The sequence below is a fragment of the Zonotrichia albicollis genome, chromosome 4, assembly GCF_047830755.1.
Source record: "Zonotrichia albicollis isolate bZonAlb1 chromosome 4, bZonAlb1.hap1, whole genome shotgun sequence".
Lineage (NCBI taxonomy): Eukaryota > Metazoa > Chordata > Aves > Passeriformes > Passerellidae > Zonotrichia > Zonotrichia albicollis.
In genome coordinates this window covers 68699111-68713868 of record NC_133822.1, presented here as the reverse complement: position 1 = coordinate 68713868, position 14758 = coordinate 68699111, and the positions used below count along the sequence as shown (strand labels likewise).

At 41.3% G+C, this 14758-nt stretch overlaps 1 protein-coding gene across 6 annotated transcripts in view; it reads right to left on the bottom strand.

The window, feature by feature from the left end:
* CELSR1 (cadherin EGF LAG seven-pass G-type receptor 1) overlaps positions 1–14758 on the bottom strand; it is a 165797-nt gene that overhangs the window by 80623 nt on the left and 70416 nt on the right. The gene's annotated exons all lie outside the window — the stretch shown is intronic.

The window sequence follows — 14758 nt, the reverse complement described above, 5'->3', positions numbered from 1 at the left end:
ATTTGCTGTCTTGCACATTATGGGAAATCAATCCTCCTTTTCCTCTAGTAATTAAAGCACTACTAACCTTACATGACAATTGGCACCAAAGCAATCAGTGCACTAAGAAATAAGAAGGTTGTTAAAAGCAAATTAGCTGCAGAATCAGCTTGGAAATCTCCACTGGGACAAGAGATAGAGGATCCTGTGCTTTGGGGGTGGTTTCACCATAGTTCAGAGAGTGAGAGTTACCACAGTCCCCTCCTTTCCCCAAGCACACTGCAGTTTCCTCCCCCTCCCTTGTGCAGGCATTCATGTAATCCTGCAGCTGACTGATCTGTAGAGCTAAGATGGCAAAACACCACTCATTTCTTTATTGAAGTGTTAGTGATCTTCAGATTAAGTCCCTTCTAGAACTGATGGGATGAATAGCACAGCAAGCACATGGGCAGGAGGCAGGACCATGCACCCAGGAATTCTTAGAAAGGTTTAACTGTTATGGAAATGCAGCTTTGAACCATTTTAGACGGCTCATGTGTGAGTCCAGTGGCTCAATGCTTGCCTTAGGAGAACTGGACAAACATCTCCAATAGATACTCACCTCTCTCCACTGATTGTACATGGATGTACTGCAGGAAAATTTGCCTCAAACATAGGTGCGATTCAAATAATCAAAATTAGCACTGGATTTTGTCCATAAAGGGAAATTCATGACTCGATAAAGGGAAATTCACGGGGAATCCATGCCCATAAAGGGAAATTCAGTGGCTCTGTGTTGCATGAGTCTGCCCTCAGGACCTACTGGGAGGTCAGCTTTACCTCCCAGCAAACTGGCAGCAAATGCCAATTACCAATGAAACGTGACACAAACAAACAAACAAACAAACAAACAAACAAACAAACAAACATCTACTGAGTTTATGAAAGAATTTAGAGAGCAGCTACCCAGAAACATTAGCCAGCTCATTCTGAATGATGGACAAACTGGATCAAATAGAAGTTAGAAGCCACTGGAGTACCAGTGACAGAGATTAATTAGGGGACAACTAAATTCATGTACCATTTCACATGAGTGACTCAGAAGTGTTATTTGAGTAACACATAAAATCTGGGTTCCTTAGAAACCAAGGGCCAAACTCCTACTGCTATTTCAGAGAAGCCATGCAGACTCCATGTTATTGACACTGATGGGCATGACTTTGTGAGGTTTCTAAATGACACTGCTACTAAACCTTTCAACTTGAAAATACATTTTGGTCTTTTCTTTTACACATTTGTTTATGTTTTTAGAACTGGGACTGATCTAGGTTAATGAAAATTATCCCAAATCCTCTTATAGAGAGAAACACCAGCTTAAGGTCTATTTTAGAGTTTCCCTCCTTTCTTTTGCTTTCTGCTTCCTTTGCTGATTTCTGATGTATAAAGTCATATTATAAGAAACGGGCTAAAGTAAATACACAATAAAAAAATACCTACATAGACATACTCCACACATACACACTCAAACTGCTGACTTGCAGTGACAGCTGTCCTGCAGAATTTCAGTTGCTAACCATTCCAGATTTCATATTATGTATTTACAGGAGAATAACCTGACCTTATAACACTAAGCAAAGTAACACCAAAAACATTCCTGTCACACTATGCACATAGCTTGCCAAGCAGTTCTCTGAGGTGATATGTAGAAATGATTCTATAATAAGATACTCCAGAAATCACCCTTTTATCTCTGGATCTGCTTTAGGTTTTCCGTGGGCATAAGCACTAACCTCTGAGCTGGTGGGAAGAAACTGTGCAGATACCACTGCTCTTTTGGATACAAACACATATCTCTTATACCTCTCCTTTAGCATCACACTTCTCCATTCTCTGTGCTTCCATAAAGTTCCCCCTAGAGCATCCCTGATAACTCACAATTCAGATTTTCAGAAATCCTAAGACTCAGCTAAATAAGTGTCCTAAGATTTTTAATAACGAGATGCTTTAAAATAATAAATGTGAGAGACTTTTTACTTCATTTTATTTGTCTCTGAAGCTGTGGGTGTCATCTGCTGGCCCCAAGGTAGATGAGAGCTCTTGGTGGTCAAATTCCAGCCCAAACTGTCTGTTCTGAGGGAGCTCCTATTCCTACTCACACCTCAACAGGATGATGCTACCTGAGCCTTCCTAGTTCCTCTTCCCACCAGGATCCTCAAGGAAAACCTCTGCACCCTGGCTGCTCTGAATTCCTGCAAGCTCCTGGGAGGAGAAGCAGGACCACCATGAAAATATCCCATGGGCCAAACAGGTAAGGGAGAGGCCAGGACCCCACTCATCTTGCTGATCCTTCCCCACTGGAAACCAAGCTAAACTGTGTTTTACAAAAGCAAAAGCAGCCAAAGCAGGTCCCCATGTCTCAAGCTGCTCCAGGCTGTGCCCACTGGTGCAATGCACATGCAGAGCAGCCACTGCAACAGTGCCTGGCCCTTTCACAGCCCCAGACCAGGCCAGGATTCCAGAGCAGCACCAGCCTGAGCAAAGATGCTCCATTTTCCCTGGACTCCTCCCCTTCTTCCCTGGTCACACAACAAAGCAAAACAAAAGACACCCTGCAGAGAAGGATGGATGGATGGATTGATGATTTGGGTTGTTTTGCATTTTTGCATTTAAATGAGAAGGAATAATTGGGGGAGGTGGGAGGGAGAAGAAACAATACTGAGGAGGATTAGTGATATTTGGGGCACATCTGTTGGAGAAATGTATTAGTCTGTGGATTCAGAAATTATGAGCATGTTCTCAAGAAGATATATGCTCAATGCTGCATGATCACTGATCCTCATTCTCCTGTGCAATTTCCACCAGTGCCAGCAAGAACAGAGTATAGACAAAAGTCACAACTGAATACCTGTGTTCCCTCCCTTGTTTATTTGTTGAGGATTAAAAATTCCCAGGCATTAAGTTTCCACTCTATCTACACCAGGCAACCACTTTTCACCTTCCAGCCATGAGGCCAGAACAGTGTGAATACTAAAAGTGAAACCAAGATTTATCAGGAGTACTGTGATTTTTTTTTTCCTGACAGCACCATGGTGAGCAAGGAACCAGATGCCACACTAAAATATTCTCCATTAAAGAAAACACTCAATTCTGAAGCCCACCTTACGGTTTGGCAAAAGAAGAAGAGGTAACTCATGATTTTCCAGCCCATGGATTGATGCCAATACCTCCAAAGGAAGCCCCAGAGGGTTGTTTTGGAGAGGTGGGGCACATGCTCAATGGCAAACTTATGAAGAGACACCTCTGTGTGAAACCTGGGCACTGGTGTCCTGCAGTGGGTCAGTGGGCAGAGTGCACACAATGTCTCTGCTTTCCCCCTGCTGCCTGCTCCCACAGCACCAGACAATCACCCCCAGGCTTCTGAGGAAATGCTGAGGAAAAGCACTTTTTTGGAATGCTTTAGATGTGGTGGAGGAGAAAAACCCATAGAATCCTAGGATGATTTTGGCTGGAAAAAGCCTTTAGCATCCAAGCCTTTAGCCTGCCACACTTACTTAACAACAAATTTTGCCCTATGGGGTCCAGTAGGTAATTTCTTGACATGTTCATCTTTATTCTTGGCTGACTTGACAATGGTTGCTAAGCTCTCTAAATTATTGAACCTTGTAAGGTGTCATCTCCTTCTGCATTTGACCTGTAAGGTAAAGCTTTAGAGACCTTTTAGGTTCTGTCTCTCTCACAGAGCTAAATGCAGTACAAATCTACACATGAGAAAAAAGAAATTCATAAAAATTTCCTGTTTTGTTGAACTCTGTGGCAGGTTTTACACGTAAGACAATTCATCATAATGCAAATTGCAGTGATTTGGTGTGAGATATGGTGATGAAGCAGTGCCTTTCAATAAAAGCCTAAGCTTTATCTCTGGATGTATTATCAGGGGGATAACATTATTATAGATGTCAAAGATAAACCTCAAACTAGATTATGCCATTGTGTCTGCAATTTGCATTATTACTTGGAATAAATCTCTTCCTAAAAATCCCACCTTAAAACTGGTGAAGAAGCTGGAGGTGTAAGAACAAAGCATCCCTTTGCATAACACATTCATTTACAGAAGAATATCCCATCCTCCATTTATTTTTAAGAGGCACAATCACCCTCTACCTTTACTATAAATTCATCTGATACTATATTTTGTTTTCTCAGCTCTCTGTGCCCCTTGATTCCTCTCCAGGCGTGTTACTTGAGGAGGGGCACATGGAGGGAGCCAAAGGCTGGAGCAGGCACCGTGGCTGGCAGGACAGATTCCCTTTGGGACACCCTTTGCAGGCTGATCCACGATTTCATCCCTGCACACCTGCAGGCACTCCAGCATGGGAACCACCTGCCAGGCCTGGTTCTCACCTCCTTCCATGGGCAGCAGTGGGGCAGAAGAAGGGCACAGGCTCACTGTGCTTCTGCTCACATGACAAGAAAGATTATTTCATGCCACAGAGTTGCAATTCTTCCTGGGCACCAAATGCCACCACCAAGACCATTAACTCCACAAGGCTGCTGTTCCACAGGCTGTTTGGGTCTCCCACTGGGCTTTTCAAAATACATTAAACTATTTATGTGAATGAGGAAAGCAAGCAAGGCGTGGTGGCAGAGGCAGGGGCGTGTGTGCAATAACATCTTTTATCAACAGGAACTCAGGAGCTGGAAAACCAGACACACTTTCAGGCACCATCAGCTTCCTGCTCACTTTGAGCCTGGTTTCCCTAAGCTGCTTTCCACAGAGATCACCAAAGGGCTGCAACTCCCACTTCCTAAATTGGTGAGCAAGAACAAAACTCTAGCACTTTGTTTTTGATCAAGTTAGCATCTCAAAGCAGTTCAAAAAGGCAACACATCTGCAAATAACTGCCCTCTGAAAGAAGACGAAAAATGAAGGTTAAAGAATAAGCAGAAACGAAGATCAGTGTCGTCCTTTCAAGGGCAAACATTGCTCTTCTCTTTAGGAGAGTTCAGCCCTTATTTCACTAAAATCCCACTTAATTTTCTCCATGTAACTGTTACAGGCATGATGATTCAGCTCACACGAGACAGAACACAGAAGCCATCTCCTCCTGTCTCCAGCAGCCCGCTGGGACTGACAGCACAAGCAGCCAACTCTGCGTCTCCACTAAAGGAGGGCTGGTGAGAGCCTGCTTTTTGTGTTTTCCATAAAATTAGAAGTTTTCACAGGAAAATCTCACTCTCCCATTTTCAGTGTAATCCAATGCTATGGTAAATATCATGGCAATTTAGAACCAGGCAGGCCCCAAATCAAACCATGCCCCTTCACACCCTAGGTGGTCCCACAAGCTCTGGTGGAAAGAAGCGTAATGGCCAATTAGTGAGAATAACTGAAGATAAGCCATAAAATATTAATAACGCAACAGAAAACCATGCTTAAAGTCAATCTTTAGTGAATGTTAGGAAGCTGGCAGTTCAGAGCTTTATATTTTATTTTATATGAGAATTATCAGCTTAAAAGAAAGGTATACTTAAAAGCACTGTCTGTCTTCACTACTGTGAATTGTAGTTCAGTGGTTTAGCATCATGGAATAGGCAGAGCTGGCAAAACAATCTGATGCTGGTCAAATTCTCATTGTTATACACTGAAAGAAAATTCTGAAAAAAAAAAAACCCAATCAAAATGCCCCTTTGCTTGTCAAATTAAAAGGATTAAGGTTAGAAATATAATCCTGTAATCTTATGTTTTGGTAGCCTCAAAAATATTTAGTACACAGCACAGGAACACAAACTGAAAACAAAAAGCAACTTAAACAGGGAAACTAACTTGTTCTTAATGAGTCATGAAAAAGGGATTGTAATGTCACACACATCTTGCTCAGAAAATCTCAAAATCCATGTGTTTTTAAACCTACAGAACAGATGGACATTCAAAAGTTACTTTCTTAAAAAGTGTTTTTATATGAATTCTTAAAAAATTGATCCAGGCAGCTTTCATAGCTTGTACTTAACTGCTTACAGCAGTCCAGTGAATTAAAATTCAGTCTTTTTGTTAAATACCATTCAATTTTAAAGTAACTTTAAGTGATTACCATCTTATTAGAGTTAATACACTTCACTGTGTCAATTAGAATGTGTTTTATTATTAATATAAGGCATTCATCTTCCTATCTTTATCTTCCTTACACACATATGCACATCACTTGTGCTGACCCTTTGAAGCTGGCCTATCTAATTAAAACATGCTTTTTAATTATACCATATGAAAATGCTGTATAAAAGGTCTCATAAGCTCCTCTGTGGAGAATTTGGGAAGGAAAGCATCCTGATGTTGAGTTGTAGGAAGCGAGGAGTGAGCGTGTGGCTCCCTGGAAGGCGCGATGGGCAGCGCACACAACGCGCCCCGGGAGGAGCGGGGCTGCCAGGCAGGCACTGAACCATGGGGCTCCAAACAAAAGAGCATTTGCAACAACAATGAAGTTGTGGTTCCCACCACGCTCTGCCCAACTGTAATTATCTTGATGTTCAAGGCCAAGTGCCTCAGTCTGGTGCTCAACTGTCGAAACTTTCAATCATCATAGCACAAAGAGCACAGACACAAGCAACTATTTCATGTTTTTTTTCCTTCCTAACAGGATATCATCCTGATACCCTCCTCTCTGCACCCAACCATTCTTCCTGCCACTTTCCCATTGTTTATCCACTGATGAAAATAAAAATGTCTGATTTGGTAATTATAAATATATGTACAGAAGTCCAACATGTTTTTCATAATTCAGTCGTACTGCTTCCCAGTTTTGTTTCCCAGTTTTTTATTTGCAGACAGGAGAAAAGGAGCTCCATTATCTTAATCCTTGGAAGGTAAATATCTTTTTTGTTTTGGAAGATCTAGAATATTTCACTTCAGATGCCCTGGAATTTTTTTTGTTTTGTTTTCACCTTTGAAAAGGTTTGATTTGCTGTGAACTCTGTGAGGGGATTTTCAGAACATAATGTATGCTGCAAAAAACCACTATCTCATTATGATTTTATATTCTGCACAAATAACTTATAGGCAAGTTTTTGGGTTTTTCTCCTGGTTTCTCTCCTCCTTTTTTCTTATCTGATTTGTTTTCAGTGAGAAAAAACCACAACCACTTAAGGGGTATCTAACATATGGGTTGTTTTGACATTTAGCAAGTGTATGTTTGGGTAATGAGAATGCACTTGTGCAGCTTAAAATTTTATCCAGCTAACCTTTTTGAAATTTAACAATGGGGACCCCCCCCCCCCACCAAATCTTACATTACACAAGGCTCAACTTGGCTATGTTAATGAAAACACAATTGTAAACTACAGTCACAGAAATTTGCTGTAGTTTAATAAACTGCTATTTAAAATATTTTAATGAAAACAAACATCCCTGTGTGTAATTCCTGTCAGATCAAGGATCTGCAATGCATATAGATGCTCACAATTATGACGGTGTGTGGGAATTTAACTACACCAGTGAGGAGGGGTTTTACATGTACCTATAAAATTATAATAGCAAATACCTTCACTTTGATGAATTCCACTTCCCACAGTGAAGTTGTTTTTTTTATTTCAGTTTGACCAATGATGATAAGAAAATGTGCTATAACAAAGGTTTTCAAAAAGCCTGGGAGAATTGTGACTTCCATTTAGGTGTGGTAACAGAAATACCATCAATATAAAACCAGGAGAATAATTCAAAAAACTGCTCATAATTGACAGAGCAATGTCATACACAATAAAATACAATAAAAGAGATTTCACATGTGCTATAATAAAGGGAATGCTAAATTTGGAGCAGGCTGTTGTTAAGCAGGCTGCCAAAAGGAAAGCTGAGGTGCTGACTGTGTATTCTCTGCCACTGAACACCGCTGAGAGCTCATACTCCCAGCACATCTCCTTGCCAAGGGCTGGGAAGAGAGGCCAGTGCCAGGGGCAGGCAGGCACCCACACCAGGTCAGCAGCTTGCCCTGCTCACACAGAGCAGGGTGACTGACAGCAAACAGGAGCTTAGCTGGGCATGGTGTCAGCATGTGCTCTTTTCACACAGCTATTTAATAAATTCAACTTGGAAAAAAGAGACTCAAATTGATGTTAGCCATGGTAGAGGGCTTGGACTAGCTGATCTTTAGAGGTCCCTTCCAACCCCAAACATCCTAAGGTTACAGCTGGCCATCAAGGCTAGATACTGAACACCTGCACTGTAGAAGAGCTGGGGCAGCACTTGTCCCTCAGCTGCAACCCTGTCCCACCACAGTCTGTGCTTGCAGGCCCCTCATGTCAGCAAGGCTTGACTTTGTACTGTACAGCTCACAGCCAAAAACCCACAACCTTCTCTCCATCTTCCACCTGATCTCACAGACACCAAGGGCAGCAGGAGCCAGCAAGTGTGAAAATGTAACTGTGAGAATGGAACCACCCTGAAACAGAGTTATCTGGTCACTGAATTTTAGCTATGTGCTACTTTTACTTTTTTTTTTTTTTTTTTTAAATCAAAATCTGGGGAGAAAGTGTAAAATTATCAGTGATAGACTCTTCAGCTGACAAATGAGGGGAGTGGCAAAATGAAGGGAAGAAGCAGCCAGGCCCACAGCTATCTTATGGAGAAGCAAAAGAAGATAAGCCATAATCAGTAAGGAGGATTTCCTAGGCACGAAACTGTTTGGAAGAGCTGAATTCATAAGTATATTGGAGATTAATTACTAAGGTAGCTCCTGAAACCAGAGCTAAGTGATTGCATTGGTGTGTGATCTCCTGCTTGCTTCTACAAAGCACCCATGGTGCCTCCACTGCAGGAGCACCCAGCAAGAACATGAGTCCTGTCAAATAATTATAAAACTAATTAAAAAGAACAAACACAACATGAAGTCTGTAGCTAGGTTTCCACATGACAGCAAAAGGACTTTGATCAGTGCAAATATTTCCATGGGCAAGGAAGATAAGACACAAGGCTCCAGATGAGGCATCTGAGCCCCCAGCACTTGCAGCAGGCCAGCTGAATCAAAGAGCATCCCACATGCAGCACCTTGGGGTGAGGGCAAGGAGGGTTTGGACATGGCTGAGGAAATTGTGGAACTTTAAACAGTAGCCAGTTTATGCACATCAGGAGGAGGGTAATGCGATAAAACTCTTTGCCTGGGTTTAAGAAAAAGCATAGCAGATTGCTGTGAAGGCTGCAGGCCATGTACAGCATTTGAGAGCTAAACTGTCAACAAAGACGCCACACTAATCCAATTAGCAAAGGCTCTTTGCATCCTGACAAGTGAGCGTAGGTTGAAGATTAGCTGAAGGACATGCCCTCCAGATAAAAACCCACCTAGAGAAATGGTAGTGAGTCCTGAGAATCTGATATAAACTCCAGATCTGAAACATTCATCTCCTGTGACTTGGTGATAGACATGGACAGGAATATAATCAACAGAAACATGACAATAATAGACTTCAGAATTTGACTGAATTTTTTTACTGTTTTTATTGTTTCACTTATCTTCTGGAGGCAGCAGTCATGCAGTTGTGATATCTGGGCCACAGCTCCAGTGCAGCATCACTTGGATCCAGCTGTAAGGCTGTGCTGTGCTGGCCCCATCCCTGCATGCATGAACAGCAAACCTTGCCACAAAAAGAAGCAAGGACCTGTTTTAACACGCACAGCAAATCTCAGAGTTAAACACACCAGGTGAGTGGGTGTACAGACTTCTGCTGAGAATCTGTGTCAAGAAAGAAATGCCTTTCACAGGGATCCCCCAGGTTCCCAGCCATGGGCAGCCCAGGAATGTCCCTTCCCCAGCTGCTCTTGACTTGCTTTTGATGCAGTCCAGGACACAAGTGGCTTTCTGGGCTGTAAGAGCACATTGCCAGCTCACATCCAGCCTCACAACCACCAGCAGCTCTGAGTCCTTCCTGGCAGGGCTGCTCTGCATCTGCTCATCCGCCAGACTGTGTTTGTACCAGGGGTGCCCCAACCCAGGTGCAGGACCTTGCTCCTGGTGTTCTTAAACCTCATGAGATTCTCATGGCAACACCATGCATTTCTTGAGCTTGTCCAGGTCCCTCTGGATGGCATCCCATCCTTCAGGTGTGTGATTGCACCACTCAGCTTGGTGTCATCTGAGAAATCTGCAGATGGTGTGCTTGATCCCTATGTCTATGTCATTGATGAAGATAATAAATAACAATAATGACAGCCTGTTCCAGCTTTTACACCAGTCATGCTCTGAAAAGAGTTTGGAGGATTTAAGCTCTGCTTCTGGACCATCCATCTCCCTGCTTGTGGGGTCCTTGCAAGCTACCCAAGTGCTGTAAGCATTGGGGGCTTGGAAGGGGCTGGGAGGAAACAGAGGCACCTGGCTGTACACAGCTGCTGCCAAAGTGGGGCACAGCTTGCCATGCCTACACCAACAGAGATAGCTGCTTACAGGCAGAAAAGGGCTGATGAAACAAAGTTGAAGAGGGATGGAAAAGACTGTGCTGGGACATCAGCCAAGGAGTACTAATTGTAAGGATGGATCTTACAAGCAAACAATTATTTATCTTTCCATCACATGTGAAAAAGCTGCAGAGAGTCAGATCCACAACAATCAAAGGAAGTGGTGATAATGTTCTGCAGACCTAGTTTCACTACAAGAATCAGAATAATGGCATGGCATAGCACTGTTGAAAAAGAAAAAGATAGAAAAACGTCTAAACCTTCAACACTGTCCAGACTTTCACTGGGACACAATCACCCCCCATAAGCTTTTTCACATTATTGCCATACAGAAACTGAAAGGTAAGGCAACCAGGTATTCTACTTGAGGCACTGAGAAACAATGACAGTTAGTCAGCACTCTTCTTCAATTTTTCCTGCATCCAAAATCAACAGAAAAACTTAATAAAACTCCATTAAGAGTTCAAATTCTGGAAATACTGTAAAACATCCAGCACTCTAGTAACTGTAATTGTATTTAAAGTCTTAAAATTAACTACATATTTTTTAGAGTATTAGACCTTGCCTAGGTTTTTATCTCTTTAGTATGTAAAACCATGTGGAGCCCAGTAGCATAACTCTGAAGACCTAGACTAAAAGATACTGTTAAGGCAGCAATGATACAATACATTTCAGTATCTTCATTGTGTTCCCTCAATATTTGAATGAAGAATCAGAGACATGATCAATGAAGCTGTCACATGGCAAGGTATGTCCCTACATTCATGACAGTGTTTGTAAATGACAGAATTTTTTGTTTGGTGTTTTGCATTAAAGAAAAACTTGGTCACAGCTGCTTGAAAATGTTGTCAAGCCCTATAGGCCAGTAAGGATAACCCTTGTTCATACTTGCTGTCACAAAACCACAGCCTTCCATAAGCTAAACAAGGAGTTAAAGATGCAGTGGAAAGGAATCAAATTTAGATTTGCTCTACAGGATTTGGCTGTTACACACCTGTGATCCCAACAAGCTGCAGAAGTGCAGGGTGGAATTTCAGACCTTCTTGCACGAGATAAAACACTCATTATGACTACTGTGGCTGCCAGATTTCTCTACCTCAAAGCTGAAATTCCCTGAAATAAATCTCTCTGACCTGAAAAAGGAGAATCTGGTATCAGAGTGAGCTGAGAAATTACTATCTGAAGAATGGATATAAGTAAAGATAAGGTAGAAGATATCCTCACGTTTACTTTCATGTTCTATGTTTGCAAGAGCCACTGAGAACTTACTAAGCAATATGATTAGGAACTTCTGGCAGGATGCTGAGAAACCAGCTATAATTACCTTTTTATGACACAAAGTTTGAATTCATAGCAGGCACATTAGATGTAATGATTCCTCATGTCAATATGGTATCACAAATACAAACTAGGAGGGAAAAAAGTGTAACATGCAGAAAATCTCTAATTGCTGTATTTGATTACCAGAAGATTTACAACCACATAAGATTTCTCCTCTCTCTGAAGTGAAATCCAAGGAGAGATGCAAAGGATATGGGGAATTCTCTGATGATCTTTTCCCCCTACAAACTGCTCCTTGCTAGGGGTTGCATAGCAAAGGAGGCAGAGAGAATGTGATAATGCTGAGGAGAACTGTGGGAACATTGAATTTCTTTATTTCAGGAGTTGGTTTCTTTTCCCTTAGAGTGCTCTTGTTCTGTGCTGATTAAATTCTGCTTTTTGGGAACATGACCATAGAGGAGAGCAGTGTTGGTGGCTGCTGAGCAGGAGGATCATGAGGACAGCCCTGGAGGAGGCACCACTCATGGCAGGGCAGGAACAGTGGGAATTCACACCCAAAAAAGTGCTGATTTATGACCACAGTGGTGTGCCCCATAGGAGGCACCAATGGGGCTGGAAGTACAGCTCATGCAGGAACTGCTGTGGCATTCATGCCCCTAAAACAGTGTCCATGACATGATCCATTTGCACTTCAGGGGCTGCCTCCTGGGGAGTACAGACAATTCCACCTGTGTCTAAGCCTTCACCCACAGCTCATCTCAGCTGCTTCTGCAGCACTCAAAGATATATGAAATGAAGCTGGAAAAATTATACAGGCTTGGTACAGTGTTCAATAAATTTGTTTGTTTAACTAAAATTACATCCTTTAACCTTTAGTCATGCACACAGCTCTCTGCCATCAATGGCACAATTAGTGTGCACACTGCTCACTTTCCTACACTGATCTGCATATAAAGAAGTTAGGGGTTGTAAGTCTTAAAAAAAAAAAGATTAAAAATATATGGACTTCTTCACTCACATCCTTACATCACAGGAAGTGAAGTTCATTCCAAATCACCCCAGCCTAGGCAGTAATCAGGTTTCAGAAATACCTTGTGGAAGCTCAGTTTACCTTTGTGCCCGTAACAGAAGACTCCTGAAGACAGAGAAACTTTCATCATGTATAAATGACTAACAATTACATGGAACCAAATGGAGGGCTTCAAAGCAGGGTGGAAAAATGGAGGGAAATTCCATCCTATTAAGATAGGACATAATTGTCTTGTACAGGAAATAAACACTATATTTTTAGCAGGTGACTAGTCAGATAGAATCAGTACAGGGTTATGATTGTGTAGTGATTTCTCATCAAATTGCAGCCTATCTTCCCAGAGAGATGACAGATCTTGGTATTTTCTTATAATTATTTTTCTATGTAGGCTCTTAATTGGGAAATGGAAACATGAGAGCTCCCAAAGCAGGCTGCATTTCATAGACTATTACCATTCATATTTCATCTTTTACAATTAATTCCAAGATTTGTAGGTACCTCATACTGGTATGTTACTACACCAAGTTAGTACCATGATAAAATTTCAGTAATACCAGAATCTTCCAGCCTTCAGACTTGGCAATTCCCTGCTCATTCCAGTTTATGGCCACTGCATTCCATGAGCCAACACACACTGCTGCTATTGAAACCAACCTGTGCTATTTACATATCAAATAGATAGAAAATCTGGAATGCTGGAAACAATAAATTCACATCCAAGCTGAAAACACAATATTATGATTAATAGTCATAAACTGAACTTGCAAATGGATATTAATATATTTAAATTATTAAAATCATAGGTAAAATAACAAATACTTAAAGGAGATTGGGACAAAATTCAATAATGCACCTTCATGAAATATTTCTGGTAATAGATTTCTTGTTGATAACATTTTTAACCCTGCTTTGTAAAGGGGATGAAAATAAGGAACTAATGGCCACCATATGTGGGTAGATGTTTGGGTTTGATGAACAAAACATTGTAATGCAACATGGAACCTAAAGGCATAAAAGCAACTTCAACCAACCCCAGAACAGATATCAAATTTCTACTGCATTCATAAAGTGATAAAACAGTCATAAAATTCTACAATATTTGCATTGATTTTTGGGATAAAGTATTCCAGAGCCCTCTTTATCATGGTTGGAAGTGTTTTTCCCTGGCCAATCTGAATGTGATCAAACTGTCCTTCCACAGAAGAAAGTGTAGCTAACTCTGAAACCTAAAGACAACAAAGCTATAAGCAGTGCTCCCTCCTTAACTTCTGACCACTTTAATATGCTGACAGCAGGACAGTTAATTTTGAACTCAACAACTATGCACTGAAAATAGACTTACAGATCAAATCTTTGTGTATGAATAATATGGTGCTTCTCTTCTAAATATGTGCTGTTTGTTCTGACTACAGCATTAAGTATTAAACACGTTCATCAATTATTAATATAAGCTTATTATCTTTCATTCTAAAAGTGTATTTAGCCCTTTTTTCTGAGGATTTCTAGCAAGAGATTCTAAAAATGTGATGGAATGCATGTCATTCCAAAACTAAGACATGGATGTATTAACTTCATTTTTATGCATATCTTTGGTTAATGAATCTTGCTACTTCCTACTTACAGTACAATAGTATACAAACATTTAAAATGAAATCTACTGATCATAAAATCTATTTTGTGATGCCCAGTTCTGTGTGTATTGTGTATTTATGGATAATGGACTTTAAAATGTATTTCACTGTGGGACTCATTCATGAGAGGCTTGGCACAAAAGTAACTCCTCAACAAACACCAAATATTCCAACCATCTCCTAGTTTTGCTCAGGGTTTCTCCCATCAGGCAAAAATTTTTTTCTCATCTTATCAGATTGGTCCTGCTGCCCCAAGCCCTGCATAAATTTGAGGGAGCATCTCCTGTCCCCCATGCAGGGAAAAGCCCAGTTCCTTTGCTGCCATGTCCCTGCTTGCTAACTCCTGGCTCCTTCCACAGTCACATTCTTGATGACAGCCCTGAGGCAAAAGCCAGAGACTGTGAAGGAAAAGCCTTCCACCTGGAG